The sequence below is a fragment of the Pteropus medius genome, unplaced genomic scaffold, assembly GCF_902729225.1.
Source record: "Pteropus medius unplaced genomic scaffold, Ma_sr-lr_union100, whole genome shotgun sequence".
NCBI classification, from domain to species: Eukaryota; Metazoa; Chordata; class Mammalia; order Chiroptera; family Pteropodidae; genus Pteropus; species Pteropus medius.
The window spans coordinates 4,193,420-4,205,776 of record NW_024348304.1 but is presented as its reverse complement, the minus strand read 5'-3'; the positions used below and the strand labels follow the sequence as shown (position 1 = coordinate 4,205,776).

The following is a 12,357-nucleotide window of genomic DNA, read 5'->3' as shown; positions in this document are numbered from 1 at the left end:
AGCTATAGGGTCGGCTGTGAGGATGATCTTATAAGTGACAACAAAATGAATCATTAACTTTTTAAATTCATGTTTCAAAAATTCAGCTGCGTGTTGTTTCCACTGGTTGTCTAATGGGCACACATTTCCTTGTGTGTCATGTGTGTTGTGTGTTATTACTTGTGTTCCTGGAACTTGGTCCTTGGGCCTTCTTTGGAGCTAACAGTCGCCGTGGCTGTCTCGAGAGGGGCTTTTACTCTGCTTCTGGGAGAACCCACCTGAGACCTTTCTAAACTAACCTATCAGCTCGAAATATCAGAGTAGTGGGCAGTTCAGCTGTAGACACACCCAAATGCCATTTATGGGCACAAATTCTCTCTGGCAGGACCTAAGACTTGCAGCCTTTTTGGTGGGATCCAGGTTTATTTCTACCCTGAGGAGGGTGATACAGGGGTTTCCTGCAACTTCGGGCCCGAAGGGTTCTCCTTTCTGCCCCACCGTGCTCTGCAAAGACCTTTACCAGGGTCTGCAAATCTCCCGAAGGCCGAGCCACCTCTGATGCTCTGTCCATGTCTCAGTCGCATTTGCTTTCTTGCCTCTTAGTCTCCTCGCCAGTCGATTTGTTTTAAAGGCCTTTGTACATTTTCTGCTATATTTTAATTATTTTCAGCAGTGGTATCTCTACTGTGAGCTGAAAAATAATATCGACTAGTTGTTTCATCACCAAAAGGGTTTATTCAGGGAAGGAGAAAAGGCTGCAACCCAGAGCGTGCAGACATGGCACGTCATGTGCACACGCTGGCCTGCGGGCCGAGATGAAGGGGTATTTGTCTAAGAGAAAAGGAAGCTCATGGAGGGGGAGTTAGAACCATGGAGCTTTATTATAAACACAGAGTTCTTCCTGCAGGGTTTTCACGTGTAGGGTTCTCATGATTACTCAGAGCGCAAGAACTTCCAGAAGCTCTAACTCCTCCCATAGACCTTCCCAGCTGACGATGTTTGCTTAAAGCTCCAGTTCATCTTCATCCCTCCTTAAACCCAAACTAGAAACGTGACTAGCACTGTTGTCAATACTATGCTCATGAGATACTCCAGCTATTGGATATTTAGTGGTTCTGTATAAAAAGTGTCCATTAACATTTCAGTAGCAGCTCATATTCCAAGAAAGAAGCGCTTCTTGACGGATAAAGGGACTGAATGCATCATCTGTCTCTACAGTAAGACTATCAGCAGAGGGGATGCGAGCTAAGGAGAGAACAGAGAAAGGAGTTGAGAAGAGATCTGTAGGAAGAGAGACACAAGCTCAAGAAAAAGATGCAGATCCCCAGTGCGAAACCACTGCTAAAATCTCAGCTGCCGTCACCCCACCTCCGACCACGGCAACCGCGTCTCTTGCTCGTTTCTCCTCTAATGCCATCGGCCATCGGCCTCTCTTTTACCTTTGCCCCGTTATCGTTCACGTTCTCATCTGCGCAGACTGTGCCATGTCTTCTCTCACTCTCTCCTGCCAACACCGTCAGATTCCTTACCCCTTCCTGCCCCCCCTCGCCCGTCCCGTGCCCCGGGCGTCCTCTGCACTTACTGGGGAGACGCCCGCCGGGATCCATCACCCACGTGGAGAGAACCCCATGGCTGCCGGATTTGTCTCACGATAAGTTTGGAGTTCCACTTTCACGTGGATTTTCGAAAATGAGTAAAATCCTATCTGTTGCCTCTCTCAAATCCTTCTCTCATTTCTCACATCTATTTCTATCTTTATCTGTTTTTAAGCCTTGTTCTTAGTATATAGCCTTGTGTTTCTGCAAACCATCCCCATCCTCCTGTCCATGGAAAACGTCTGCCTTTACTTGGATGTGACTCAGATTCCTACCTCTTATTTGACTCCAGCTGACTCGCGTTGGCTTCCACCCTTGATGCTTTCTCTCGGCGAAGTGGTCCGTTCCCCACACGACACAGGTGAAGCCTCCTGCTGTAGTTCCGGTCTCACTTTTCTCTGCTTCCCCGTATTTTCATCTGGTATTCCACGTCGGGTAAGGGCGCCCTGCCTACTATGCACTCAGCCTTTCTGTCCTCCAGGATAAGTGTAAACTCCAAGTGTCCATGCCCTACTGATGATCTAAACCTAACATTATTATATTGTCATAATAAACATTATAAAACATTAATAGGATGACAGAATTATGCAGAACCATTTGTTACTTATTGATACAGACCGTAGTTTCTGACTAACTCGATTAAATTACACACAGCTCCCTTTACAATTCCCCTGGTACAGCATAGTCACCAAAAATAAATACCATGGCCCTTTCCTTCCCGATTGTCCCACCCGCATCTGATTCCAGAAAATTACAAATGTACGGCCTTGAAAACTTCCTAATCTTTTAGTTAGATATTAGTTTGACCAGATCTCTGCCAGTTTTATTTTTCATTTACATGTTCCATCTCTCGTCCATCTAATTGCCTCGTATGTTTTAACCCAATAAAGGGATCCGATGTTGGGACTAAGTCTTTATGTCTGACTAGTTTAGGAAAATGGTTTGCTCCATCGTACTTCACTGACAGCAAGAAGCGAGTCATCTTTTAATAAAGGACGCTTGGATTTCCATCGGCAGTTTTTACTTTTATACCATCGTCTGTGTCTTCCGGGAGAGTGATCCTCTTCAAACTTTCGGGTCATTAATTGTGATTACTTTAAGAAAAGAGCTTAATCATTTAGTAGGAACATGAAAGCATTATCAGGTAGCAGAGGAGAAACATAAGCCCTTAAGCACTACTGGTAATCTTAGGAGGGATAAGAACTGTTCACAAAGTGGTCATTTGAGCAGTTATTTCAGTCTTAACAAAATAGAGAACTTGGGAATTCTACATGAGAACATTTGAGAGAAAGAATAATGGAAGATGACAAACTAATGAGTTGTGATACTGAAGAGACTCAGGCAAGGTGCTGAGGGCCTAGAAGCAAGGCCAGTCCTTTCTGAGGCACAAGCAGAGATACCCATGTCTTCTTTAGTTAAACATTGGCCTACCGACCGCCAGTGGGCCCGAGTGCAATGGGGTGAAGAAGAGAAGTAATGAGGGCTAAGCGGGGCACGCCTTTCAAAGACGAGGTGTTTCCTTCTTCCTGCCCTCTACCCGTCCCCCTTCTGTCTGATACCCTCCCCCAAGAAGGTGAAATGCCGAAGAGTGTTTTTATTCTTGGGAGCACTGAGTATTAAAAAGCCAGACACATGGGTTTGTCTTCACTTCCTCTCTTATTATAGCAGAAGTTTTAAAAAGGCCACCCTTTCTCTATAACTTATACTCCCCCCGCCGTGGTGACCAATAGGTGGTAAAATGTTAAACTACTTATTTATTTATTTATTTATTTATTTATTTTTAACAAAGGTAAATGAGATTTAGCTGAAAAGGGCAGAGTGGTGCTCAGGTTGCGTAGTCTGCCTGATGAGGTTCTGTGTAGGTTTAACTGTTTAGGAAACGGGGCCTCTCTGCAGCACCTCATCTGCTTTATCAGTTTTCTTCACTGGGATGTTTGTTTGTCCCAGATTTGTGACACGTTGTTTTCTGTTTGCCATTGAATCTCATGCCTATGTCATATTTTGGGAAATTAGAGCAAAGATAAGTGTTTTAGGCTAAATTTAGACATTTCTGGGCTTGCTGAAAAAAATATTATCTTAATTAATTTGATAGCATCCCAGGGATATTTTTAAAATCTGTTTTTGTGCATTCACTAACCAGGTAGAGAAGGTTTTGTTTGTTTGTTTGTTTGTTTGTTTAGCCGAGGCAACCCTTGGTTGACTTCACAGACTGCAAAGACCTTGTCAGCTTACAATCCCTTATTTTGTATTTTTTATGCCTGCGGCACCTGGTCTTCCTAGGTGGTCTCCCATCCAAGTACTAGCCAGGCCCGACCCTGCTTAGCTTCCGAGATTAGACAGGCTCGGGCTTGTTCAGGATGGCATGGCCATAGACCAGGTGGAGAAGGTTTAAACTTTCAATGGACAAAAAGGATCATAATTAAAGCAGCAACAGGAACTGGCCACGATGGCCTTGGAGTTGCCCTCAGTCTGAATGAACTCTAAATGAGCTTCTTCCTGACTCCAGCCAGGCCCTGACTCCCTTTACCATAGAAAACTTGTAATTTTAAATTCTTTCTTTACTCGTTTGAAACATGAATCTTCTCAAATGCCTCTTGCCAGTTTAACTACCCAGGAATGTCATCTTCAAGGACTGAGGAGCCATGCCATTCAAACGTAACCATGGAGGAAGGCAGAGCCTCTGGAGCTCAGGCTCCAGGTGGGAAGGTGGCAGGCAAACTTCGATTAGCAAGTAAAGGTGGCCCAGTCACAGAGGGAAAAGTACAAATGCAGGGTAACTCCTCAGCCCTGTCGCCGATCTCCCCACTACAGTCCTCCGCTACGTTTTCAGTAGGTCACCTCAGCACTTAAAAACCCTCTCACTTTCAATTTAGTTGTTTAACCTTATCTAATACATTTTTTGGGGTTGTTGTTTTGACAAACCTTACATAGCATTCACAGCTTGCCAAGTCTGTGAAAACCAGAACTGGAGAAAACAGGCAATGTTTTGGACTTCACTTTTGATGGAAAAGTTACTGGACCCAGAGTGAGTCAGCTAGTTGTTCAAGGTTAACCTCGCCAGGAAGGAGCAGAGCCGAGGTTCGAACCCAGAGTGTCCAGCTCCGCTGTCTCTTCTCCTAAACCAGTCCACAACCGTCATTCACATGAGTCCGAGGTTCATAAGGGTTGATGCAGAATCAAGAGAATAAAAACAGTGGAGACGAATCGAGACACCTGTGTGGGGTGTTGGGATACAGCATGGTTTAAAGTGTTTCTCGATGAAAGGTCTAGTGCTATTAGGGCAGAATTGGTATTCGTGTGGCTTTGAAGACAGAGTTTTATTTAAATTACAGTGGTGAACACAGATCCTGAGGATAGGGTCTTAAGACTCTTTGACTCAGAGCAGGAATGGCTCCTATCTTCTGCCAAGGTTCTCATAAATTATATTTTTCAAATCCGTGAGGTAAATATTCATAATTTCAAGAGAAAACATTCTCTTTCAAATCAACCTAATTTAAGAATACAAACGTTCCACCTTTTGGCTACCTAATTATTTTGTGATATTTTGAAATTTCAATGAATTAGCAAAATATTTTAATGTTCAATTGTGTCTACTCTTCTGCGATAGATGAACTGTGCCTATTTTAGAGAAAGCGTTCTTCAAAGAAGAGAAAAGAGATCAGTAAATCCCAGATGGCTCACCATCCACAAAGAGGATCTTGGCTTTCAGATATTAGCAGTAGATCATCACTAAGAGGACTTCTGTTTGAGAATGTTTCGAGTGTTACTCTTTTTCCTCAGATGTGCAGTTTTGTTTGCTAGCCAGTCTGGCCTGACTCACACGTGATCTTCATGGGTCAGTGCTTCTCAGAAGAGAAGGCCAAAGGCTTCCTTGGTGGTCTTTAGAGACCTTTGCACTTGGTCTGCTGACCTGTAGCCTGATCTGTGATCCCGGCTGTAACACTAAACGCAGTTTAAATCTCCTCCAGGTGATGAACCTTTTCTTTACTCTGAGGCCTGCTTAGCTGATTAATATTTGGTAAACACTCTTACGTGGTTCTGACAACAATTGTTTTTTATTACCAGTTTCTTCTTTTTCCCAGTATTATATTTGTAGTCATTTAGCCAATACCTTAGATCTCTGATCAGAATGCTAAACTCACCGACCTTCATGTGGGGCGTGACCGCATACATCCTGAACAGGAGCAGAATAACATCAGAATCTGGGTCCTTAGCTTAGAGATCTTCACTAAGTGAGCATGACAAAAATGGGGATTTCCCAGCATTATGCTTCTTAATTAATGTCTGCTGATTGAATCAGCCTCTATTCAGCTTATCTTAAGTAGAAATGTATAATTACATGTCAAGAGTGAAATATGAAACCAAAAAAGAAAAAGATTCTCTGACGTTAGTGATGCCCATGTACGCTGATCCCTGGACTGACCTCAGCACATTAGTGTCTATTCTTAACGTCCCTCTTTAACCAGCTTCGTTTGGAGAGAACACCATTTCAGTAATAATACCTGTCTGTCATTTCCAAATCATAGCTTCCCACACAACCCTAGTCCTGGGTGATCCCGAACACGCATTTTCTCTGGACCTGACACGGCGCATCTGAGAAGAGGCACAGCAGCAGAGACAAGTTCTATTATAAATTGGTGACCACTAACTCGATATACTGCCTATAATCTTCACCGTGTTCCTCAGGTCCGATCAGCTCACTCATTCTCTGAAAAGTTATGTCAGCACTCTAACCACGGTCGCTCTGACTACCCTTGCTCTTCTCCCTTCAGTTGTTTGATGACCGTTTCTAATTAATAGAAAATTATAGCCAGATGCTGGGAGCTCATCATGTGTCGGCACCAAGCGCAGAAACACAGTCTTGCTACTTACTCCCCACGTGCTCTGCTCACCAACGCCATGGGCATCACCTGGCCGTGTGCTAGGAATCTGCACTCAGCACATCCCCTGGTTGATTTTCGCGTGTATTTGAGACACATCGAAGCGAAGAAGCTTCTGAAAAGCAGTTCCTTTGCCTGTTTAAGGCATGAGTCTTTTTTCTTCTCCTAATTTCTCAGAAATGTACTCTGAAATTATTCCTTCGCTTCTCACTGTATTCAGTTTCTCTCTCAGCTACAGTTCTCTGCGCTTACTTTTTAAGTCTCAAATTTCTCTATCAAACACTCTCATTTTTCCAAATAAAATAAAATAAAATAAAATAAACACACACCAGTGACTGGCCTAGTTTCTTTTTGCCTTCAGAGCCAGACCCCTCAAATGAAATGTTGGTAATTAGCGTGTCCATCTCTTCATCTAACACTTGTTTTTCAACCCTCTGCATAATGGTCTCTGGGCCACCACACCACGAAATGCTGTTCTCGGTATTTTCACATGTATCATTCTTCCCCTTACGTTCTCAGCGACAGCGGACACCTTGCAAAGCACCTATGAGTGAAGGACCACATAAGTGATTGACAACTCAGGACCCTTTCCTTTCTACTTTCTCCTCTCAAGTATTATCTTTCTATTCATTTCCTCTTACACCTTCGATTTCTAAGGAAAATAAGCAGATGTTAAGGCATGTAAAAAAGCTTCAGTTTTTATGACTGTTCTATATCTAGCTCCTAGAATAATACCGGGCACTCAGATTTTGTTAAAAGAATGAATATATGCTTTAGATTACATGCTCTTCCCCCAATCTTCTAGAAGTTTTATTTTCTTCTTTAATATAGTTTATGTAGTAATTACCCATTACAGAAATAAAATAGCCAGCTTTTTCTTTCTCCCCTCCCCCTGCCCTGGGGATAGAGTTTGCTGATATCAAAGGATGTTCTTACAGGTGAATAAACAGGATGGAGATAATGAGCTTTTCTGCCCTTTTATCCTTGGGATTTTATCCTTTATTTAACTCTGAAATCTCTTCAAGCTCATGAGGAAGAAATGTGGCTTTTCGCACTTCTGTTATTTGAATATCTGTCAGAAGTGACTATATGAATTAATGGAAAGAAAAGGACAATTTCCTAAGCTTTTTCTTTATTACGAAATTCAAAAGTTTGAAAGCTTAACCCAGTTTCATTCTCAAAGACTACTAGGGGTCTTCTGTATCAATTTAAGTCTTCCAACTGATTGTGCCTGTATAATTCCCTACTTTCCGCCAGTGTGCACTGAGGCATCGATTCAATTTCTGATCGTTCTGCTGATTATCGCAGAAAGACAACTGGGAAAAAGTAACATATGCTCATTACAAATGGTATCTTCTCAGGGTTCAATTAATTCCCTACAAGAAAAAATGAAAAAGATACCATAATTAAAGTCATTTGGGGGATGTTTATTTATCCTCATGTCAGTAGACCCCCATTTAAGGACATTGTTAACGTGTGTAATTTTAATATATATATAGTTTTTAATATAATTGTAAATATCATGTACCCTTTTTTTATAGATGAGGACACTAACATGCAGACAGATTAGATAAGATCCCGCTTAAGGGCTCATACTTAAGCATCACTGAGATAGCTAAAGTTTACCTTCCTCCCACCTTCCCTTTATCTCTTCCCTTCCATTGTCGAGTCGGTCATCAGAGCAGAAACCCCACGTCTGCCTCATGGAAAGTTCCACACGGTTTTCATCCTGTATTGAGCTTTTGGATAGCAACTTCTGCTTGATGTAACCTCTGTATAATTATTTATTTGGCATTTTTAAAGAAATAGCAATAACATGATGGCTTGATTGAGTGTCCTGAAAGATGTGCCTTCCAAGAGTGTAAGATAAACCCTGCAATTTTCTGAAGATTCAGAGTTATTTTCCACTGACCCTGGTCAACATTCATCACTGTAAAGAGAGATTTTCCATATAAGGCATTAACCAGCATCATGGTTAAACCTTTCCAGCTTCTATTGTTTCCTTTCCCGGCTGCAACCTCTCCCGCTGGAAAAACAATCCACTAGTCACTCCTACAGCTTTCGGATGTGAACTGACTCAGGAGCTGCTGATCATAAATGAACCACCTCTTAAAAAAAAAAAAAACTATCGAAGATGCCTTCTTACAGTGTTAGCTGTGTGATGAGGGTTTGTCTCACCATGGTTATTGACATACCATTTGATGAAATTAAATTCTACTGGTAGTCTTTTTATTTATTTATTTTTTTGGTAAAATTTATAATATAAAAAGGCCTTTCAGACACACTCTACAATTTATTCTTAGTAAACTGTTAATTAGAAAGGACATTAGAATGTTTTTAAATATCACCCTTGGGTAACAATTTTTAGCCCTTTACTTTCCGACTCAGTCACTGAGCAGGTTGTAGGTGGGAGAGTCACTCCCACTTCTAAGATTTCATTTCTTCATTTGCAAAAAGCGGTCATTAATAGTTTTTATGGTTTAGGGTTGTTCTAGGGATAACGAAATAATGTTTATAATTCTTAGCACAAAGCCTGGTACATTATACGTGTGCATTAAATATTAAGAATTTGGGGTATCATCTTTTCTCTCCAACATGAGGGCTAAAAATATATAAGTAGGTGATTTTCAGCATTAAAATGCCAATTTTAATTAAAATGCTAATTATTTAAAGTTATTACTTTTTTTCTTATGCTACCCATTTGAGAGCAATCTTGCATTTTGTTATTGTTGGCATTGTTTTTAATCTTTTATGGGAGTGTGGAATTCGTCGGCACTCTTCCCTCACTCTCTGGAGGAGCTTTTTCCTACTCGAATGAGACTCCGGCACCCCCTGCATTATAGAATCCACGGGGCGGCCTCCGTTCCAGCAAGAGATGGAAACTTCATCTGAAGTCTTTTTTTGTCATATATGTGTCATAATTTATGACATATCACACTCTTTTTTTGACCTAATATTAAAATCCTCATACTTACAAATTATTTTTTACACTCTTAAGGACATCTTGGAATCAATGACCTGATCCTTTAGACTCTAGCTGATGAATACGAGATGTTTTTAAAGTTTAAATTCTACTTCGAACCTAAGCAACACAGCATTGTGTATATGCAGTTTATGCTTCAAGTAAGAAAATTAGTGCTGGTATTATTAGAGATACTAATTTTTTACATAGTGACTGATCTGCCGGCACCTTGAGATTCTCTTTGGAAGTTTGATTTACTGCAAAAATCATAAAATGTGGCTACAAAAACATGTTGATATTTAAAATGGAGCAAGATTTTTATTTTTAAAATAAGGAAATCAGATTACCTAAATAAAATATTCCTCTATTGTCCTTAAATATCTACAATATTTATTAACAACAAAAAATCACATGAAGAATAGCACCATGGGAGAATTGGAAAGCTTTGTGAAATGTGCTGGATTCCACCTTAGTTCAGACATATCCCAAAAAGCAGTATCTGTGTACCAGATGGTTATCTATTCATAATAGCACTTGTTTCTCAGTGACATAACTGAGAAATAAACTCTACATTTAATAGAATGTGTGTGTGTGTGTGTGTGTGGGTGTGGGTGTGGGTGTGTGTATGTATATCTCACAGTATAAATGCTTAGCCATTTATGACATGTAGCCCAGTAGATAGCAGACCTTTAGCTAGCTTTTGGCTGCTTCTGCTAAATTCCCCCAACTAGTGCAATCAAGAAGAATTACCATACCATTTGCTTATGTTTATGCCATATGAGAAAGCTTTGGACATAAGCTGTGCAATTCATTCTGATTGCTACCAAGTAATTCTTTGCAGACCTGTAAATCAAAACTGTGGCTGATTTTCAGCAGCATGATTGTCATGCTTTAGAAATTTGGCTGATTAAAACTTTATGAGTGGACAATTAAAAAGAAAAATCTTATATTTTAGAATTAAAACAGTGGCTAGACAAGAATGCACAGTTTTACCATGGTGCGTATTTATATATATATATATAAATGGGAATTTTTTATTTTGAACGGGGGGAAAGTTTAGTCTTATATTTAAACGGTAATTTTTATTTGACCTTTAAATCTTCTTAAAGTCTCATCTGGCTTGAATTCTATAAGCAAATCTGCTTTGTTTTTTCAATTATGCTATGATACAGTATGCCACATTTTACTGGGTTGATTATTTTTTTATTTTTTTAAAATTTTATTTTATTAGTTTCAAGTATACAGTACATTGGTTAGACATTTATATAGTTTATAAAATGATCCCCCTAATTGCTCTTTCTCTCCCCTGGCCCTCCACTTAGCAATATATTAGTGCTAACTGCATTCCCTATGCCGTGCTCCCCATCCCTGTGACCATCTATCAACTACTAATTAGTACTTCTTTAACCCTTCACCCCATTCTCTCAGCTCCCCAACCCCCCTCTCCTCTGGCCATCACCAGATTGTCCTCTATATTCGTGAGTCTGTTTTTGATTAGTTTCTTTAAATTTAACTATAATGAACATGGAAATAGTAGGCAGAAAAATTTTAGTAGGATCTCTATAGCTATAAGTTCTTACAAAGAGTCTAGGGGAAAGTTTTTAAAATGCATTCCCAAGAAAAAGGCAAAGATAACAAACATTTTAAAAGAAAAGCGAGAAGGGTCAGAAGCCTCGGGAGATTTTTTTGGTTCTCTAAAGTTTTTTGTTTGGCTGATATCACCGAGAGAGCTTCGAACATTTGCTTGGTGGTTGCCTAGCAATGGTAAAACTCATGTTATTGTTTGCATATTTATTTGAGAACACAGGTTTGACTGTGGCTTAGATTCTCATTTACGAGGCCGTTTAACTGTAGCAAGGAAGAGTCATGAACAAGTAACACAACAGGGCGATCTTTGCAGTGTGCTTCACGTCGTGTCCGCTGCCCTCCTAGTCGGAGACACAGAACGTGCGGCCCCCTCCCAGGTGGTGAGCGGCCTCTGTTGCGTGTGTTGAACTTACCTGAGAGCTGAGGCCCATCCGTGCTCTCTCCCGGGGATGGGGGCATTTAATACGTCAGCCACGTGGCTTTAGAGTGAAAGCATTCAGGCGCACATTTTGAAGTAAAGAAAGCAAAAAGAATGCATTGAAGCATGTCTTTTTATTCTAATGTTTTTATATCTGAGTCTTGTGGACCCTGAAGAGATTCGCCTCCCAGGGGTAGGCAGTCCCTGGAGACAGCGATGGCCTGGACCGGGACGGCACCACGTGTGTGCAGACTAAGCGTTTCAGAGCTCACGCCCCCCACTCCACCCCACTCACGCCTCTTCCACAGGGCTCTTGTCATTCTGGGTCATGTTCCAATGTTCCCCTGCTCTCATCACTTTAGGGTCAGAGGCCAGGCAACCAAGGACAGAGCCCAGACCCCAGAGTCTGCCGAGACCATCTGGACTAGGCCTGGCCCCGCTTGCCTTGCCTCCCTAGTTCCCTCCCTAAAACCCACCAGCTTTCCCCTGGCTCCCTCTGCCTCCCGAGGGCACGCTCCTGCTTCTCCAGGGAAGCAGGGAATTGTCAGTCACATGATATTGTATTCATCTTTTAAATCTCCCTGAACTCTCATTTGACCTTCCATTTTGTGAGCAAATCCGGTGGCCTGTTTGGCCGTTTCCTTCCTCCCCTTAGGAACTGTGATGGTGACCTGTCGTTTTGGTGGCCGTCCCTTCCTGCTCCAGCTTCACCAGGCCCGAACAATAATAAAACCTTCATTTTAGAGTGGAGCAACACCTTGAAAACTGATACTTAGGGACAAAGAATAATACCCGAAAGTAACTTGGAGATTTTTAATCTATAAAATTCTCCACTTTATAATAGAAGATGAAAAGAAAAACATTCTGTTATATGCTTCGCAACAAATAAACTCAATTAAATTTGGGAGTTGGTGAGAAAGAAAAGCATTTCTATCA

General features: G+C 41.2%; 1 pseudogene; it reads right to left on the bottom strand.

Annotated features, from left to right (window-relative positions):
• Positions 1 to 3,829: 3,829 nt before the first annotated feature.
• On the bottom strand, positions 3,830 to 3,948 carry LOC120616309 (uncharacterized; annotated as a pseudogene).
• Positions 3,949 to 12,357: the final 8,409 nt, after the last annotated feature.